At 37.1% G+C, this 15,876-nt stretch overlaps 1 protein-coding gene across 1 annotated transcript in view; it reads left to right on the top strand.

The window, feature by feature from the left end:
- The window catches only part of FAM169A (family with sequence similarity 169 member A), a 441,641-nt gene that overhangs the window by 388,068 nt on the left and 37,697 nt on the right, over positions 1–15,876 (top strand). The gene's annotated exons all lie outside the window — the stretch shown is intronic.

Genomic DNA, 15,876 nt, shown 5'->3' with positions numbered 1-15,876 from the left:
ATCACTACAGTCAGATGCACATCCCCAAGCTCTTTCAATCTTTCAATAGTTAAAAAAAACACCACTTCTTTTAAACTGTAACAGATTGCAAGCTAGAAATGTAGCAAACAGTTGCTATAGTTTAGACCACACAGAGAGTGCTGTAGCACTTAGGTTTGACCACAGATGGTATATTGGCTTTTAAAAGCCAGTATTGCACTAAAGGGAGATCAGGATGCTGGATGGCTGATTGCGTTCCCCCATACATTTTCTCCTGGGTTAGTTGCCCTCTCACCCCACCATAGCCATGCTTATGCACCTATTAGTAGGATATTAGAATGTGTAGAGGTATTTGAATGGAGTCAGTGTGACTCTTAGATTATATGTTTAATGCTAGGTGCTGCCTGTGTTGTGTGTTCATGAGACTGCGGAGGATACTTGTTTCTTAGGTTGCATTTAGTAGGCCTTTGCGCTGGTGCTGTGCAGTACTGACAACCTGCATGTTATTTGTTGTGTTATTGTTTGAGAGCTTTGCATCCAATAACATTCTATTACTATATCTGTTACGTTCGGTATCCGTTTGTTTAAGTATTAGGTGGTTGACAGTAAGCATGAGACAATTGCTATGTTGTCTCAGGATGTCCATTTTAACCAAGATGACTACAGAGATGGTTGAAAAGAGTAAATCCATTGTTCCAGGTTCTTACCAGTGTGGGCTGAAGGAGGAATAGTGCCTGTCAGGGTGTGGAGTGATTGCTGGAGGCGCTGTCTCTCTGGTAGTGGAGATAGTGCTGGTCTCAACACAGCTGCACGCAGCTATGAATCAATGATCCATTGCGCCTTCTCTCAGCAAAAGAGTAGCACTAATGCTAAATTATGTTTTCTCTGAGCATATTTCAGAAATGTATATATTTGAAGCTACTTCACAAGTTCAAAGTTTCAAAACTTGGAACTGCAAATGGTCGCGACCATATCATCAAAGTTTTAAAACTTTGAAATTGTAATAAAAAAAAAAATTAAAAACACAAAAATTTTTTTTACATTTTGGTAGGGGGCAAGCACCCCCCTGCACCCCCACAACCCCTGCTAAATAAATACACCAACTTTGAGATCGCACTACAGTGAGGTAAACTGTAAATTTCCTGTTTTATGCTGTACGGCGATCTCCATTCAAAACATTTGAAGTTTCAAAACTTCGATGTTATGCTCTCGACCATTTGCAGTCCAAAGTTTTGAAACTTTGAAATTGTGAAGGGAATCCATATATTTATATACTGAATTGCACATACCTTCCTGTATTTAAAAAAAATATTCATATACAACCCAGGTAATGGTTGTTTTTAATCTAAACTGTAAGTGATGTAACTGATGGCAAGGATGTCGATCGTGACATTGGAACTGTTGCTTATGAATGAAATTGACTGTAAATAACGAAATAATGCAAATAGTGTCCATGATATCTGTATAACAAAGCTTTTCTCCTGGGCCTCCCCTAAAAAAAGGCACTGCTTAGTTGGTCTTTCCTGGGAAACAAATGCCAATAAATAAATTAGAGCAAAAAGTTGGTTTGTCTAAGATTGTTGTGCACCATTTTGAGAAGTTTCTCTCTTCCTCAGTGTTGTGCAGCCCATGAATTTAATATCTGTTATTATTTTGAGGATTGTCATGTGGTTGGATGCAAGTGGGCTTGGCCCCCTGTGGAAAAAAATACTTATTTTGAGCTGCTGTATAACACTTACTGTATCTTATAAAAAACAAAGGAAACTCTCTCTAGCTTTAGACAGCCCCTGACATATGTATACTGACATTCTTTACCCAGTATTGACCTTCCATGTCTCATGACTTCTTTCACATTCTTTATATCCTTGATAATCTTTCCTCTCACTTTCTTCAACTTGCATTTTATCTCTCCGACCATTGCAGTTCTCGTATTTATACTCATACATTTGTATGTCATCAAACCAAACATGTCTGTAGCATTTATATAGGGAGACACCTCAGTTAGCCTTACAGGCCTTGATCTGATTCCATCACATACAAGTAGTCTTCCTGTTGCCCTGACTGTAATGTTCACAGCTCTAATAGTTAGTACTTTCATTAAAATTGCAGTACCTGGGCATATCTTTTCCAAACATCCAAACTACCTCCTCCCCCCTCAGAATTCAAAAAATCTTTATTTTTCTTTTTCTAGAAATGTATTTAGCAAATGTATATCTACCTCTATCTTCTTATACTTTTCATGTACTATTAGTCTTCTAACATCATTTCTATACTACTCACAGTTATCAGTAACTTGGTCACATGAACTTTTTCATTTTTTGACACTTTTACCTGTCATATTTCGTAAATTTCCTTTTCTGTGCAGAAGTTGTATCTCCTATTCACTTTACCTCTTCTTTTTCAGATCCTGCTTCAAATTCCTCTTCTTCACCTTCATCTGCAAGTAAAACACTGAAGCCATTCCCTGACCTTATATATATCACCTCTTTGTTCAAAATTCCCCCTCATTCATTGTTCATTATATTCCTCAGTGTTCTTACATCTCCGAACATCCACCCTCTCCTGGACTGCTTCTTCTGTTTTTACTTCCTCTGGCCCCTTCTTTTCCTTCTGAATCTTTGTTTCCTTTTATTTCTTCATATGTGCTTTCAGCATCATGTTCTCTTTTTGTCTTACCTTATTCCACATCATCTTATAATATAGGGCAGTTAAACCATAAATGACCTTCTTTTCCCTACTTCCTACACATGAACTTACAGTGTCTCACAGAGTGCCCAAATTCCTGACATTATTCACATCTTTTGTTGCATTCCTGAATTCAGTGAGACATACCTCAACAAAAACATGCTTGTGGTTGGGCCCCATATTTTTCATTTCCCTTCTTTCCATTTAATATAACAGTATTTGACAGACGCCGTATTTTATTTTCCGTAACATTCAAAGCCACCCATACCTCACATGTTACAGTGCATACTTTCATGTCATCATACACTTTCTTAATTTTATAAATTCTCTGACATTGTGTGAAAAATACAGTTTTAGTTCTTCTTCATTGACCACATAAGTTCTGAATTGCACATTAATTTCTTCTCAATTCTGTATTTAAATTGTGAAAAATGTATTTGCACCAAAGACTTCAAAAACTTGTCTTACTTTCAGTGATGAAACTTTCAGCCAGCAAAAACACTGCAAAAGTTATTTTCGCAGTTTCTGATTATATTAATGCCCTTGCATCCTCTACTTTGAATCCTAAGGGCAAAGCACCCTTGTCCAACATCTCATTGCTGTTTGTAACCCCTCTTTTTTCTTTTTACTCCTACCAACTATCATCTCCTCATCGTTTTTCCTTCAGCTCAACTGTTTATTTGCATAACCTGGAAACCACCTCTTACTGGTTGTGCTACAGCATTCACTCTCATGACCCTTTTTTCCTGATTTACTTTCCTTTCTGTGCGTCTGTAATGCTTTCAGTATTTTTAACTAAACTGTCGACCACACATGCCCTTAAAATCAACTAATGCACTGATTGGGTATGCCACTGACTTGGCTTACCAACTTTTCCGACTCCTGCACCTCTTTCAGTTCATCCTCAGTGCAGTCCTCTCTAGAAACAGCTCATGACATTTTCCTTGTAATCAGTCATATGCAAAAATGGGTCCATTTTCCACTGCTTCACTTCTTGATAATGTAGCTTCATGTTTCTGTTTCTTGTCCATTATGCATTTTGACCAATACTGTATTATCCAGACCTCCTTGTGTTATTTCTGTAACATTTTCTGCTCTTGTCTCACTGTTTTAACTTCTGCAACTTTGCTGCTTTCACTTTCATTAGTCATTGTTCTGAATGCTGATGGTACCCTATCCCTCCTAAATATCTTTTTCCAGGTGTGGAGCCCCTGTATCCTACTAGACACAAAAATCTCTCTTTACACACACACACACACACACACACACACACACACACACACACAGATAGATAGATATATCTATATCTATCCATCTGTCTGTCTGCTATATATAGTCCAACTCCAGGACCACACAAAAACAAACTACGAAAAAGAAAAAGGTGAAAACAAACATCTAACTCACCTTCTACATCTTCTCAAACTCACAACTACACAAATCTGCAGTCTTTCTCTGGAGATGTTTTGAGACTCTACAGTAGTATGTGATAGACTGTAATTTTCCACGCAATATATTGATGTCTGCAGTGTGATATGCTAGATTTAGGAGGCAAATTTCATAATGAATGTCAAACCTTTTTATAGAGACATAAGATGTTGGAGGAGTAAAGACTCGCAAATTGATAAACTGTGTTCAGATTCTAAAATTTATTCTCAGACACAACAGGTCATAGATGTATTTACAAAATCTTATGCAAAACAGTTTGTCTCCACAAAAGGGGTGATAAGTTGTCCTAGTGACATCCAGGTAACCCCAGATACTGGAATCAAATTAGATTATATTGAAAAACAGCTGCGCAAACTGGATCCAAACAAAGCACATGGAGGAGACGGAATTAGTAAAAGTGACCTGAGAACACTTCAGCAAGAACTTACGGTACCATTATATTTAGTATTCACTATATCATGTAAATATGGGGAGATTCCTCAAGACTGGAGACATGCGCTTATTAAACCTGTCTTCAAGTGAAAGGGGAATAGGACAAACCCAGAGTCATATAGACCCTTAAGTCTACTTTACTGTTGTGGAAAAATAATGGGGAAGGTAATATTGGATAAGTTATTGTCAGAACTGGATATATTGGGACTTAAAACCATATATCAGCATGCATATGTTGATAACAGATCAATTGCCACCTGTAACATGATGTGTTATAACAATATAATATCTATGAATGAAAAATTGTTCTGGTACGTAATTTTTATATATATATATATATATATATATATATATATATAACTTCAGCATTTGACAGTGTCATACACAAAACACTGATCAATAAATTAGTACAACTAGGTATTGAGGTACTCTTGATAAGATGGACAGCAGCATACCTTACAGATAGGACATGGCGAGTATCATACAGCAACTGGACAGGTGAAATCCTTGATCAGAGTGTCCCACAGGGCTCTGTCCTAGACCCTTACTTGTTTAAATTGTATCTTTCAGACCTAACATTTTCATCTAAGGTGTTCTAATGTCTATATGCAGACCTGAAACTGGGTAAACTGATTACATGTTAGAGATAAGGCATTTCTGCAAAATAACTTGACTAAATTGACCATCAAAAACTAAGTATATGTGATGTAAATTATCTAGATTTAACTTCAGCATTTGACAGCGTCATACACAAAACACTGATCCATAAATTAGTACAACTAGGTTTTGATGTATCTTGATAAGATGGACAGCTGCATGCTTACAAATAGGACATGGCAGGTATCATACAGCAACTGAACAGGTGAAATCCTTGATTACAGTCAGGGTGTCCCACAGGGTTCTATCCTAGGCCTTTACTTGTTTAGATTGTATCTTTCAGACCTAACTTTTTCATCTGAGGTGTTCTACAGTCTATATGCAGATGACCTGAAACTGGGTAAACTGATTACATGTGTTACAGATAAGGCATGTCTGCAAAATAACTTGACTAAATTGGCCATTTGGGCACAAGAGAATAATATGCTGATAAATACATCAAAAACTAAGCATGTAAGATTTGGGAGACATAAATTGAAAGGTGAATATTTAATACAGCACACAGTGATTGAAACTGTAGACTCATTTAAGGACCTGGTTATATGGGTAGATTCAGCTATGAATTTTTCTAATCATATCAACTAATTGTTAATGACAGTTATAGAACTATAGGCTGTATAAAAAGATTTATAAAGTCTAGGAAATCAAAAATGGTGAAATCATTGTTTGTTAGTTACATTAGACCCAAACTTCAGTATGGAATAACAATATGGAAACACTATAAGAAAACAAGCATGAGTAAACTGGAAAGAGTACAGCAGAAATATACCAAGGGCATCCATGGATGTGAAAATTTAAGTTATTATGAAAGAATAAAATATCTGAACTTGTACAGTGTCTCTTACAGATGTCTAAGAGGAGATCTTATTCAAGTATAGAGGGCATTTCGAGACAGCTGCCTCTGGGAATGTTTGAGGTTATAAAAAAATACTAGAGAATCGTCAGATAACCTATGTAGAAGATTCTATAGGAATGAGAAGTGTACTAATTGGTTCTCTGACAGAGAAGCTGATGCTTGGAACAGACTACCAAATTACATTAAAGCAAGTACAAGTTTAGATATTTTTAAGAACAGCCTGGACACTTATTATGGGAACAAGTGTTTTGGTAGGATGTATATCACGTTATCACACAGCGTAAAAATTGACCGTCATATGGTTGGCACCATATGTTCGAATTTTTCGATGTGCGAGCGTGTCAATACAGATCTCCGTTACAGCGCAGAATGGGAAGATTTCCCTTTTCTGCACTGTAGTGGGGTCTTGGAGTTGGTATATTTAAGTAGTGGGGGGGTTGGGAGGTGCAGGGGGCTTGCCCCCCTGCTTAAGACATTCAGGAGTTCATTTTTTTGTTTGTTTTTTATTACGTTTTCGAACAGTTACAATTTCGATCATATGGTGACGACCATATCATATTCGAATTTATAAATGTTCGATAGCATAATATAGACGCGTTTTGGTATATTGGCAAGCTACAAGGGCATTAATGCCCATGCTTAAAATATTTGTATGTAAAGCAGCATAGCCATTAACCAAGCTCAGAGTCCAAAACATTCCCTAAGCATACTGAACAAACTGCTTCATGTATTACATTAACTACATCCAATGTATTCAGTTATTTCAATGTTTTTAGGTAGTCTGCACACATTTTTATGAATGAAGTATTGTGTGAGTGGTTTTCTGCGGTGGTGTCCTCAGGTATGTTTTCTTACGTTCAGCAGTTCACTTTTGTCATTATTTATAGTATAGTGCTTTGTTATGATATGCTAGGTTTATGTTGCTTTGTTTTCTTTTTACTTCAGTTACTTTTTTTAGCTAATGTATTTTAGTTAGATACAAGATGCGAGGTGGCTGAAGCTAAGTACCGCCAAACTTCTATTGCAAACAGTCACAAACGATCGCAAAATAAGTTTCCTTAACACAACTTTATTAGTGTTTTCGGAAACGGCTATGCGTTTCCTTCTTCAGAAACAAAGACAAAAACAACGTAGTCACATCCAGCCCGTACTTTAAAACCTTTCATAACGTCATGTGGTACTAATTGATTAATGCACTCTTAATGTTAAATCCCTAATCTACTTAAAAACATATTCTCATATCCTACAATGCCTCGCTATATTTACATTTAACTAATCAATAATTAAAATCACTTTCCAAAAATATACATTTACATTGATAAATATTATGTAAAACTAAGAATGTGAATATAAAAATTGGATCCAATTTTACCAATAAAACAAATGGCCAATACTATTCAAAATTTAATCAATTTTTGGCCATCTTTTAAGATCCTTTGCATTGGTGCATATATACTCAAAGTTACTACTAAATTCATAACAATGATATAAAATCAAAGTATAAGAAAGTAGAAATCCACATGAGAAAACAAAGGAAAAACAAAAGGAAAAAATAAAATAAAATAAAAACAAAATCTGTCATCAAATAAGACAAATGTATCAAGGTAGAATTTATGCTTTCACAGGTACACATTTTATAATGTAAAGAGCTCCTTTATCTATTACAAGCTAACTTTTTTAATACACATTCTTAGTTTTACATAATATTTATTTGTCTTTGTTTCTGAAGAAGGAAACGCAAAGCCGTTTCCGAAAACACTAATAAAGTTGTGTTAAGGAAACTTATTTTGCGATCGTTTGTGACTGTTTGCAATAGAAGTTTGGCGGTACTTAGCTTCAGCCACCTCACATCTTGTGTTTTAAAAGTTTGTATAGCTCTTTCGTTCGTGGTTTGTGGATGGCTAACAAGGAGGTAGCTGGTATGCCTGACTTTTCATCTTCTCCGTTGTTTTTACGACAATTAGAACAAGGAGGTCAAATGGATAACGTTGAAAACAGTCCAGCCTGTAGCACCGTGGAGATAAATGCTGAGAACGGAACTTAACCGTCCTAATACAAATGATTATGGGGCGGTTGGATCGGCTGACACAGAGGTTTGAAGATTTGGATCATAGTATTAAAGGTGGCAACGTGGACGGAGCACCTGTCCCGGTTACTGAGGAGCAGAACTGTTATCAAACACACCCGAACCAACAACCAGCAGGGCATGGGAGGAGAGTTGAAAGCGGAGCTAGCGGTAAAAGGAATCAGCCCCAGCCAGGAAACGACAATGCCCCGATATCGGAAGCGCACAGCTTCCCGCAATTTAAGCAGATAAATAAGGGGAATGAATTTGTGCAGAATGAGCAGAATTCTCTACCCTCCTTGAACACATTTCTTAGTAAAAAGAACTTCTTTTCAATTGATGGCCGAGATATGGTAAACACCGCACATGAACAAGAAGGTACTTTTACAGATATTACGCTTATTATTAGTGAGTTTGATTACAAACTATTTAAATGTAGGAAACTACAATTGGAGGTAGCATACTTAGAGGAATGCCTGGATAAGCATATAGTCCCAAAGGGCCTCCGGCAGTGGAGGTTCCCTGTGGGATTAGTTAATGGATCTGATTTTCATCAACAGCTCTTGAATATGTTCGATAAACAAGGTTTTGAATTTATGCAGAGTTTGATAGGTCACTATGTACAAGAGATAGTGTCTTATCAAAAAGACTTACAGCTGCTTGAACAGGATATTAAAGATAATCCGAATTTTAATAGATATCGATACGAATATTCAAGAATTTTTGCTAGTATTGAAGCAACAATGCTTAAATTATCAAATAATAAGAAAAAGAAGATCGAGAGGGACATATCCCAGTATGCTAATAACAAAGCGTACCCTTTGCCCCCATTAGTAAGTCAGCCCAAATACACTGTGAGAGCTACTAGCACTACTCATCAAGCAAGGGGACAGGGTGTATCCCCACTTGCCATTGATCAGGCACCTGTGTTCCCGTTGGTCGTGGGCCAAGAAACATGCATTAACGACCAGGGACGCAGTAACCAGGCCCAAGGGAAGGATAACATTAACACCAATGGTGGCAACTACAAAACTTCAAGTAGCAATAATAATAACATTGGTGAGTCAGCACCTGCTCAGGATTTTTGGCAAGGACAGGATCCCAATCAGAGGAACTTAAGGTCCAATGGGAACCATCAGTCCCCAAAGAAGAAGAGGAACTTGAAGAAGAAATAATCTCCCCCGAAAACGATTTAAAAATTATTAACAGTACTGAAGGTGACTTTAAAATATACAATTTCACCTCTTTCAATGTGGAACAAAGTATGTGTGACTTCTTTTCAAGAGGGTTAAACTTTGTTCCGGACACACATTTTGATATGGTGAAAACAATAATTGATCTTAAACTGTTTGTACGAAAACTGAATTTACGAATGTTACTTGGGAACATGCCTAGTTTAGTGAATCCCTTTAGAATAGCTAGTGTTTTCAATCCCCCCCTGGCACAGAATTTAAAGGCTTTTGAACTGGCATGTGAATTAGATTTCAGGCATTTGGCTACTAACCATCCCCCGCATAAAAACACCAAACCTAACATAACAGTACAGGATAGGGAATGGATTAGTACTCTAAAGGACTGTAAAGTTAGGGTGATGAAACCCGATAAAGGGAATGGGCTCATATTTATGGACCATTACCTTTATGTTGAAAAAGTTCTAAAACATTTAGAGAAGGGCCCATATCAAGAGATCAGTGTCAATGAAGTTAACATAGCTTACAGGAAGATTCAATATATCTTGCAAGATCTGTTCCTGGAAGATTATATAGACACTGAGCTGCATAGTTATTTAACTATGACATCACCCAGGTTACCAGCTTTCTTCGGAGTACCTAAAATCCACAAATCTATCCACGATCCACCCCTCAGGCCTATTGTGGATGGTAGAGGATCCATTACGAGCGCATGTGCCAAGTATGTTGACACCTTGCTTAAGCCATTGCTAGCTAAGGAAAAACACATTTGCAAGGATTCATGGGGCTTTTTGGACTCTATTAACAAAATCCAATTTGATCCAACTTTAGTGCTCCTCACAGTTGATATAAAGGATCTATACACTGTGATACCACACGATATAGGCCTTGAGTGGGTAAGGGATTTTCTGTTTGCTAGAAAAGTAAATGACAAGATCATCTACTTAGTTGAGACACTTTTGGAGCTTATTCTTTGTAATAACATATTTAAGTTTGAAGGTTGTATGTACATGCAAACATCAGGGGTAGCCATGGGCTTGCCCTGTGGGGGGGGCGTACCCAAATTGCATCTTGGCTCAATGGGAAAACACATTACTATTTCAAAACTCCACGTTTCAAACACACGTCACCTGGTATACTAGATACCAGGATGACATGTTTATCCTGTGGAAAGGGCAACCGGAACTCATTCCTAGCTTCATTGAGTCCATCACCACTTCAACTAATTTTCTAGAATTCACATTCAATTTCAGTGATACGGAGATTAGCTTTTTGGACATCTTGTTAGTGAAGGATTGCTCGAATATGAGATTCAAGAGCAACATCTATAGAAAGCCTACTTACTCTAATGGTTTTCTGCACTATTCTAGTTGCCACCCGCACCATCAAAAGAAGGCTATTGTTAAAGGGCAGATGGTGCGGGCAGCAAGAATGATAACAGATGACCAGGATTTTGAAGTGGAATGTAAAAAGCTAGTTGGCATGTTCAGCAACAGGGGCTATCCATCAAATTTAGTAGAGGAGGTCATTGATGAAGTCGGACACAAACGTAGAACGGGCCATTTTAGTCCCATTCTAGCCTCTCAATGTGTTGTCAATCAAACTAGTCAGTTAACCAGTAATGTTACAAGTAGGGCTGGATCTAGCCAAATTGACAACCATCTTAGGTTCTTATGTACCTTCTCAACGGACCATCACTTCATAAGGAGTATACTAAGCAAAAATTGGACATTGCTTTTAAATGACAAACAGGTTCAGAATACTTGTAGTGGCCCACCAGCTATAACTTTTAGACGGGGGTTAATCTGAAAACACTGTTGGAAAGTGGGCAACCTAAGATGAGGAGTTCTATCGAAGGGATGAGTAAATGCGGCAGCTGTGCTCAATGCAAGCATATTAAAGAAGGTAACATAGCTTTGGTTAACAAAATCCAGTATAGAATTATGGGTAAATATAATTGCAATGCGAAAGCTATAGTGTATGTGGCAATTTGCACAGCTTGCTACGCATTTTACATAGGTAAAACGGAGCATAAATTAAGGCAGCGTGTTTATGAACACTATTACGCCATCTCAAAAGGTGACATAAATAATGCACTTGCATGTCACATTTTAGAATTCCCCAACCACAAATTTGAATTTATGGTGTTGCAAAAGATAGAAAATGCCCCCTATGTGGGGCCATGGCAAATTCATTTGGAGATACAAGAATTATGTTGGCAGATCAGAACAGGGGCCACTTTTCTTCCTGGCCTTAACGAGCATGTATCCATTATTTGTGTATTTAAAAAGTTAGCTTGTAATAGATAAAGCAGCTCTTTACATTATAAAATGTGTACTTGTGAAAGCATAAATTCTACCTTGATACATTTGTCTTATTTGATGACAGATTTTGTTTTTATTTTATTTTATTTTATTTTTTCCTCTTGTTTTTCCTTTGTTTTCTCATGTGGATTTCTACTTTCTTATACTTTGATTTTATATCATTGTTATGAATTTAGTAGTAACTTTGAGTATATATGCACCAATGCAAAGGATCTTAAAAGATGGCCAAAAATTGATTAAATTTTGAATAGTATTGGCCATTTGTTTTATTGGTAAAATTGGATCCAATTTTTATATTCACATTCTTAGTTTTACATAATATTTATCAATGTAAATGTATATTTTTGGAAAGTGATTTTAATTATTGATTAGTTAAATGTAAATATAGCGAGGCATTGTAGGATATGAGAATATGTTTTTAAGTAGATTAGGGATTTAACATTAAGAGTGCATTAATCAATTAGTACCACATGACGTTATGAAAGGTTTTAAAGTACGGGCTGGATGTGACTACGTTGTTTTTGTCTTTGTTTCTGAAGAAGGAAACGCATAGCCGTTTCCGAAAACACTAATAAAGTTGTGTTAAGGAAACTTATTTTGCGATCGTTTGTGACTGTTTGCAATAGAAGTTTGGCGGTACTTAGCTTCAGCCACCTCGCATCTTGTGTTTTAAAAGTTTGTATAGCTCTTTCGTTCGTTATTTTAGTTAGATAGTTAGAATGGGGACAGAAGAATCTTATTTTCCATAAATTGCATTTTCTGATTGGCTAGTTATGCTTACTGCTTTTACTTTTACACTCTTGTTTTAACTTTTTGCTAATGTAAACAAGTTTCATTTCTAGGGACTTGATTTATGGAGCCATGCTGTTTTTGAGGAGGGGAGTTGTATGTGCAGATTTTGTGTGCACAGTAACTTAATGCTAAATAAAGTGCATATTTGGTTAACAGACTTGTTTAAGGTGAGCTAGGATGTTTGGGGGTGTTACTGTCTTTATGTTTTGTGTAGTACGTAAACAGTTATTAGTTTTGATTAAGTAATGTGAATATGGCAGTTTTAGAGGAATTCTAGTAGCTTTCATGACATGCCAAGGGTGTAAGTGAACTGTTCAAGATGTCCCAGGAGAGTAGATATTTCCAGAATATCCTTGTTCATTTAGTGGCATGGGTGCTGGAGGGGCTGCAGGCAGAGGATGGGAATGAGCAGTTGATGTCAGCTTATACGTCCTGGGGGAGAGGGAGACAGCCTAGGTACACTGCAGTAAGCATTGCATGAGCCTAGCCAGCTCCATGCGACATGAGTGGGGAGCCATTTAGTTAGGAGGTTGCTCATGAGTGAAAGTGTGCATGCACCTACCAAGGGCGGAGCTCATGGGGCTGGCAAGGATGTTGCGAGGGAGTGGAAGTCCAAGCCTATTACCCAGTAACAATATGACACTGCACTAGTGTCCTCAGTCTTCTCACAGGCTCTGGAAGTGGGAGAGGGTCTCCCAGGGGTATGGTAGACCCAGTGAATGAGCAGAGGAGCTGATACAAGCTGGTGGACAGCTGTGAGAAGAATAAATGAGTGTAGATATTATATGATGATGTACCAAAAATGTAGACCAACAAAAGATATTTACACAGCATGCAAGATGTGTTCTTATCACACTTTTTATTAAGATTCACTGATATTTATCCTAATAGTACACTCCTGAGTGTGATTATCTTCAGTTTTTGTATGCCATCTGAAGTTTATCTGCACTCTTGGTTTGTCATTACAAGTGTGTCTGCATTGTTAGTGAATTAGCAAAGCTACAAATTTTCCTATAAACCTGTAGTATTTATGCTACTCATTAAAAACTAAAGTAAAAGTTTAGACACTGCGCTTACAAAACACAGATACATACAAGACACTAGAATTCACTAGGCCACATAAAACAAGTCCCAAATCAAACACTTAGCTTAAAATACAGAAAGAAAAAAAACTATAAAATAAAACACAGACCACATTCCTCATTAATTTCAGAGTAAAAGTAAAGAAACTTTGCATACTGCAAATAGAATACATGCAGAAGACCCTCCTAAAAAAAAAAACAGCATTTCCCACCCAAATCTACCCTTATAAATGAAAATCATTATATAAAGGGGAAATAAATAGCCTCAGCTATTCATTTGGAAAATAACATTATCAGGAAAATGAATCTAGTTCTTATCTAAAGTAATAGTAAACTAGCTAAAAAGCTAAACTGTCACTCCAGCACCCAGTGTGATAATATACCCCTTCATAGGGGGAATTACAAAGATGATTAAAAATAGTGGTATACACTTCAGTGATTCTGGTTTAAAGACATTTTGGGGTGAAATTCAAGAACAGTGTACAGAAACTCACACAGTCTGTTTGATAGATTGGTACATTCAGGAATATTCTATCTGAAGGTGGAGGAGATAGGCTCAAGTAGTCTGTGCCCTCAGGTATATTAGATAGACAAAAAGAAAAGTAAGAATCAAGTTTTGAAGCACCTAAGGGGTATAAAGAGCAAGTGCAGTGGTACACCTTCAGGAAGTAAATGGGAGGACGCTCAGACAATAAAGTTTTTTTTAACATGTTTAAAGTTGCACATCCTAAATGAAAGTTACTCTTTTCAACAGAGAGACATGGTTGATTGTTAAATATGTCATTCTTCAGTTCATGAAATAGTTGGAATAATTATTACTTTTTAAATAGTGATTATTATAACATCTTGTCAACTGTTTATCACGTTACTTGGAATTCTGAACTATTAATGGATTTATTCTTACTGTGCCAGTTTTTCAGGGTATGGTATGCTATATAACTTTTTTTCTCTGCAAGGTGAATACTTGTTCATTAACAATTATCTCTTCTTCACCCCTACCCCTAGCTTATAGTACCCTTAATTCTAACTTCAGCATTAGCCTCTTAAAGTCAGTGCATTTAAACGAGGCTTTAAAAAGACTATGGAGTTACTATTTAATTGACTGTGAAGGTAGTAGAGATTAGTCACAGATGTCTTTATTTTTGCTAATAAAAATTATGTTCTGCTGCATTGCCAGTTTCTGTTGTTATCTATTCATATCCTGTTTTGGAACTCAGAACTATACCAGGCATTGTGTCTGATACAGTATTAATAACCCTTATATGGCAAGGACAGTCATGGTTCTCCCAGTTAATCTAAATGAGCATTATGAGCATAAATGAGAAGAACTCCCTACTCCTGCCAAGCCTTTGCACTCTACTAACACAACAGGAGGGATCTCTTGTATATCCAGACTCGGAAGCCTTATGCTGACAACTTGGATGATCTCAGATCAGTATCTCTTTGGGACCTCTTTCCCTTTGTTGTGGTGTCTGTTCTACAGAAAACAGGAAGAACCACTACAAGAAAAATTTGCCTAGCTACATGGAGAGGTTTTCAGTATGCTACAGCAATAACCAAATATAACCTACAGTAGCAGCAATCTTCCAAAAGTACCCTGTGGAACTCTGTGAGAATGTTTTGGCTTATGGTTCATTCAGGATGCACCTCTTAGCACTGCAACTTGTTTACCCATTGACACTTCAGTGGTACAGCAATCACACTTTCCTGCAGAGAGGATCCTTACCTAACACCACATAGGTGGCCTATCTGCCCTCATTGTGACTTAAATCTTACAGTAGAGGAAGTGACCTGCCTCTCTTTCTGCCAGGCAGCTCTGCAACATTAAAGTTCCTTACTTAGAAAACATTATTCCTGTTAATTACAGCTTCTACCAGAAGAATATATGAGCTGTGAGCTTTACTGTGCAAATAACTAGATGAAGCCTTTCATATGGACAGAGCTGCACCAAGAATTAACATTGTTTCATGCCAGAGCTGGTTTCAGAACTGGTATTAAATCAGTTCATGCTGCTGCTAATGTTATGTCCTAACTTATAGGACAAAGGGAAGGACTTCTGCACATTATAGATGTATACAGATAATTAAGGTACTGTACAAAAAAGACAAAAAAATGGGCAGGCTGAACAGTTGTTTCCTTTATGTCAGGAAAACTGAGTAAGCCATTACATAAACAGAAATTGTATGAATGGCTACCTAATTGCATTACTTTATCTAACACAGGTCATGCATGCATCATACTGATCAACACTGGGTTGTTAGTACTGTTGCTTCACTTGATGGTTTACTCAGATAAGTGCCTCATTGGGGAACCTTCTGTTTTTGCTTACTGTAAACTGCGGTGGTGGTGCTGCGGTAGCGTTGTCACC

The sequence above is a fragment of the Protopterus annectens genome, chromosome 2.part2 (assembly GCF_019279795.1).
Source record: "Protopterus annectens isolate FY-2018-M chromosome 2.part2, PAN1.0, whole genome shotgun sequence".
Lineage (NCBI taxonomy): Eukaryota > Metazoa > Chordata > Ceratodontiformes > Protopteridae > Protopterus > Protopterus annectens.
The sequence above is the reverse complement of the archived record's forward strand: the minus strand, read 5'-3'. Positions and strand labels throughout refer to the sequence as shown.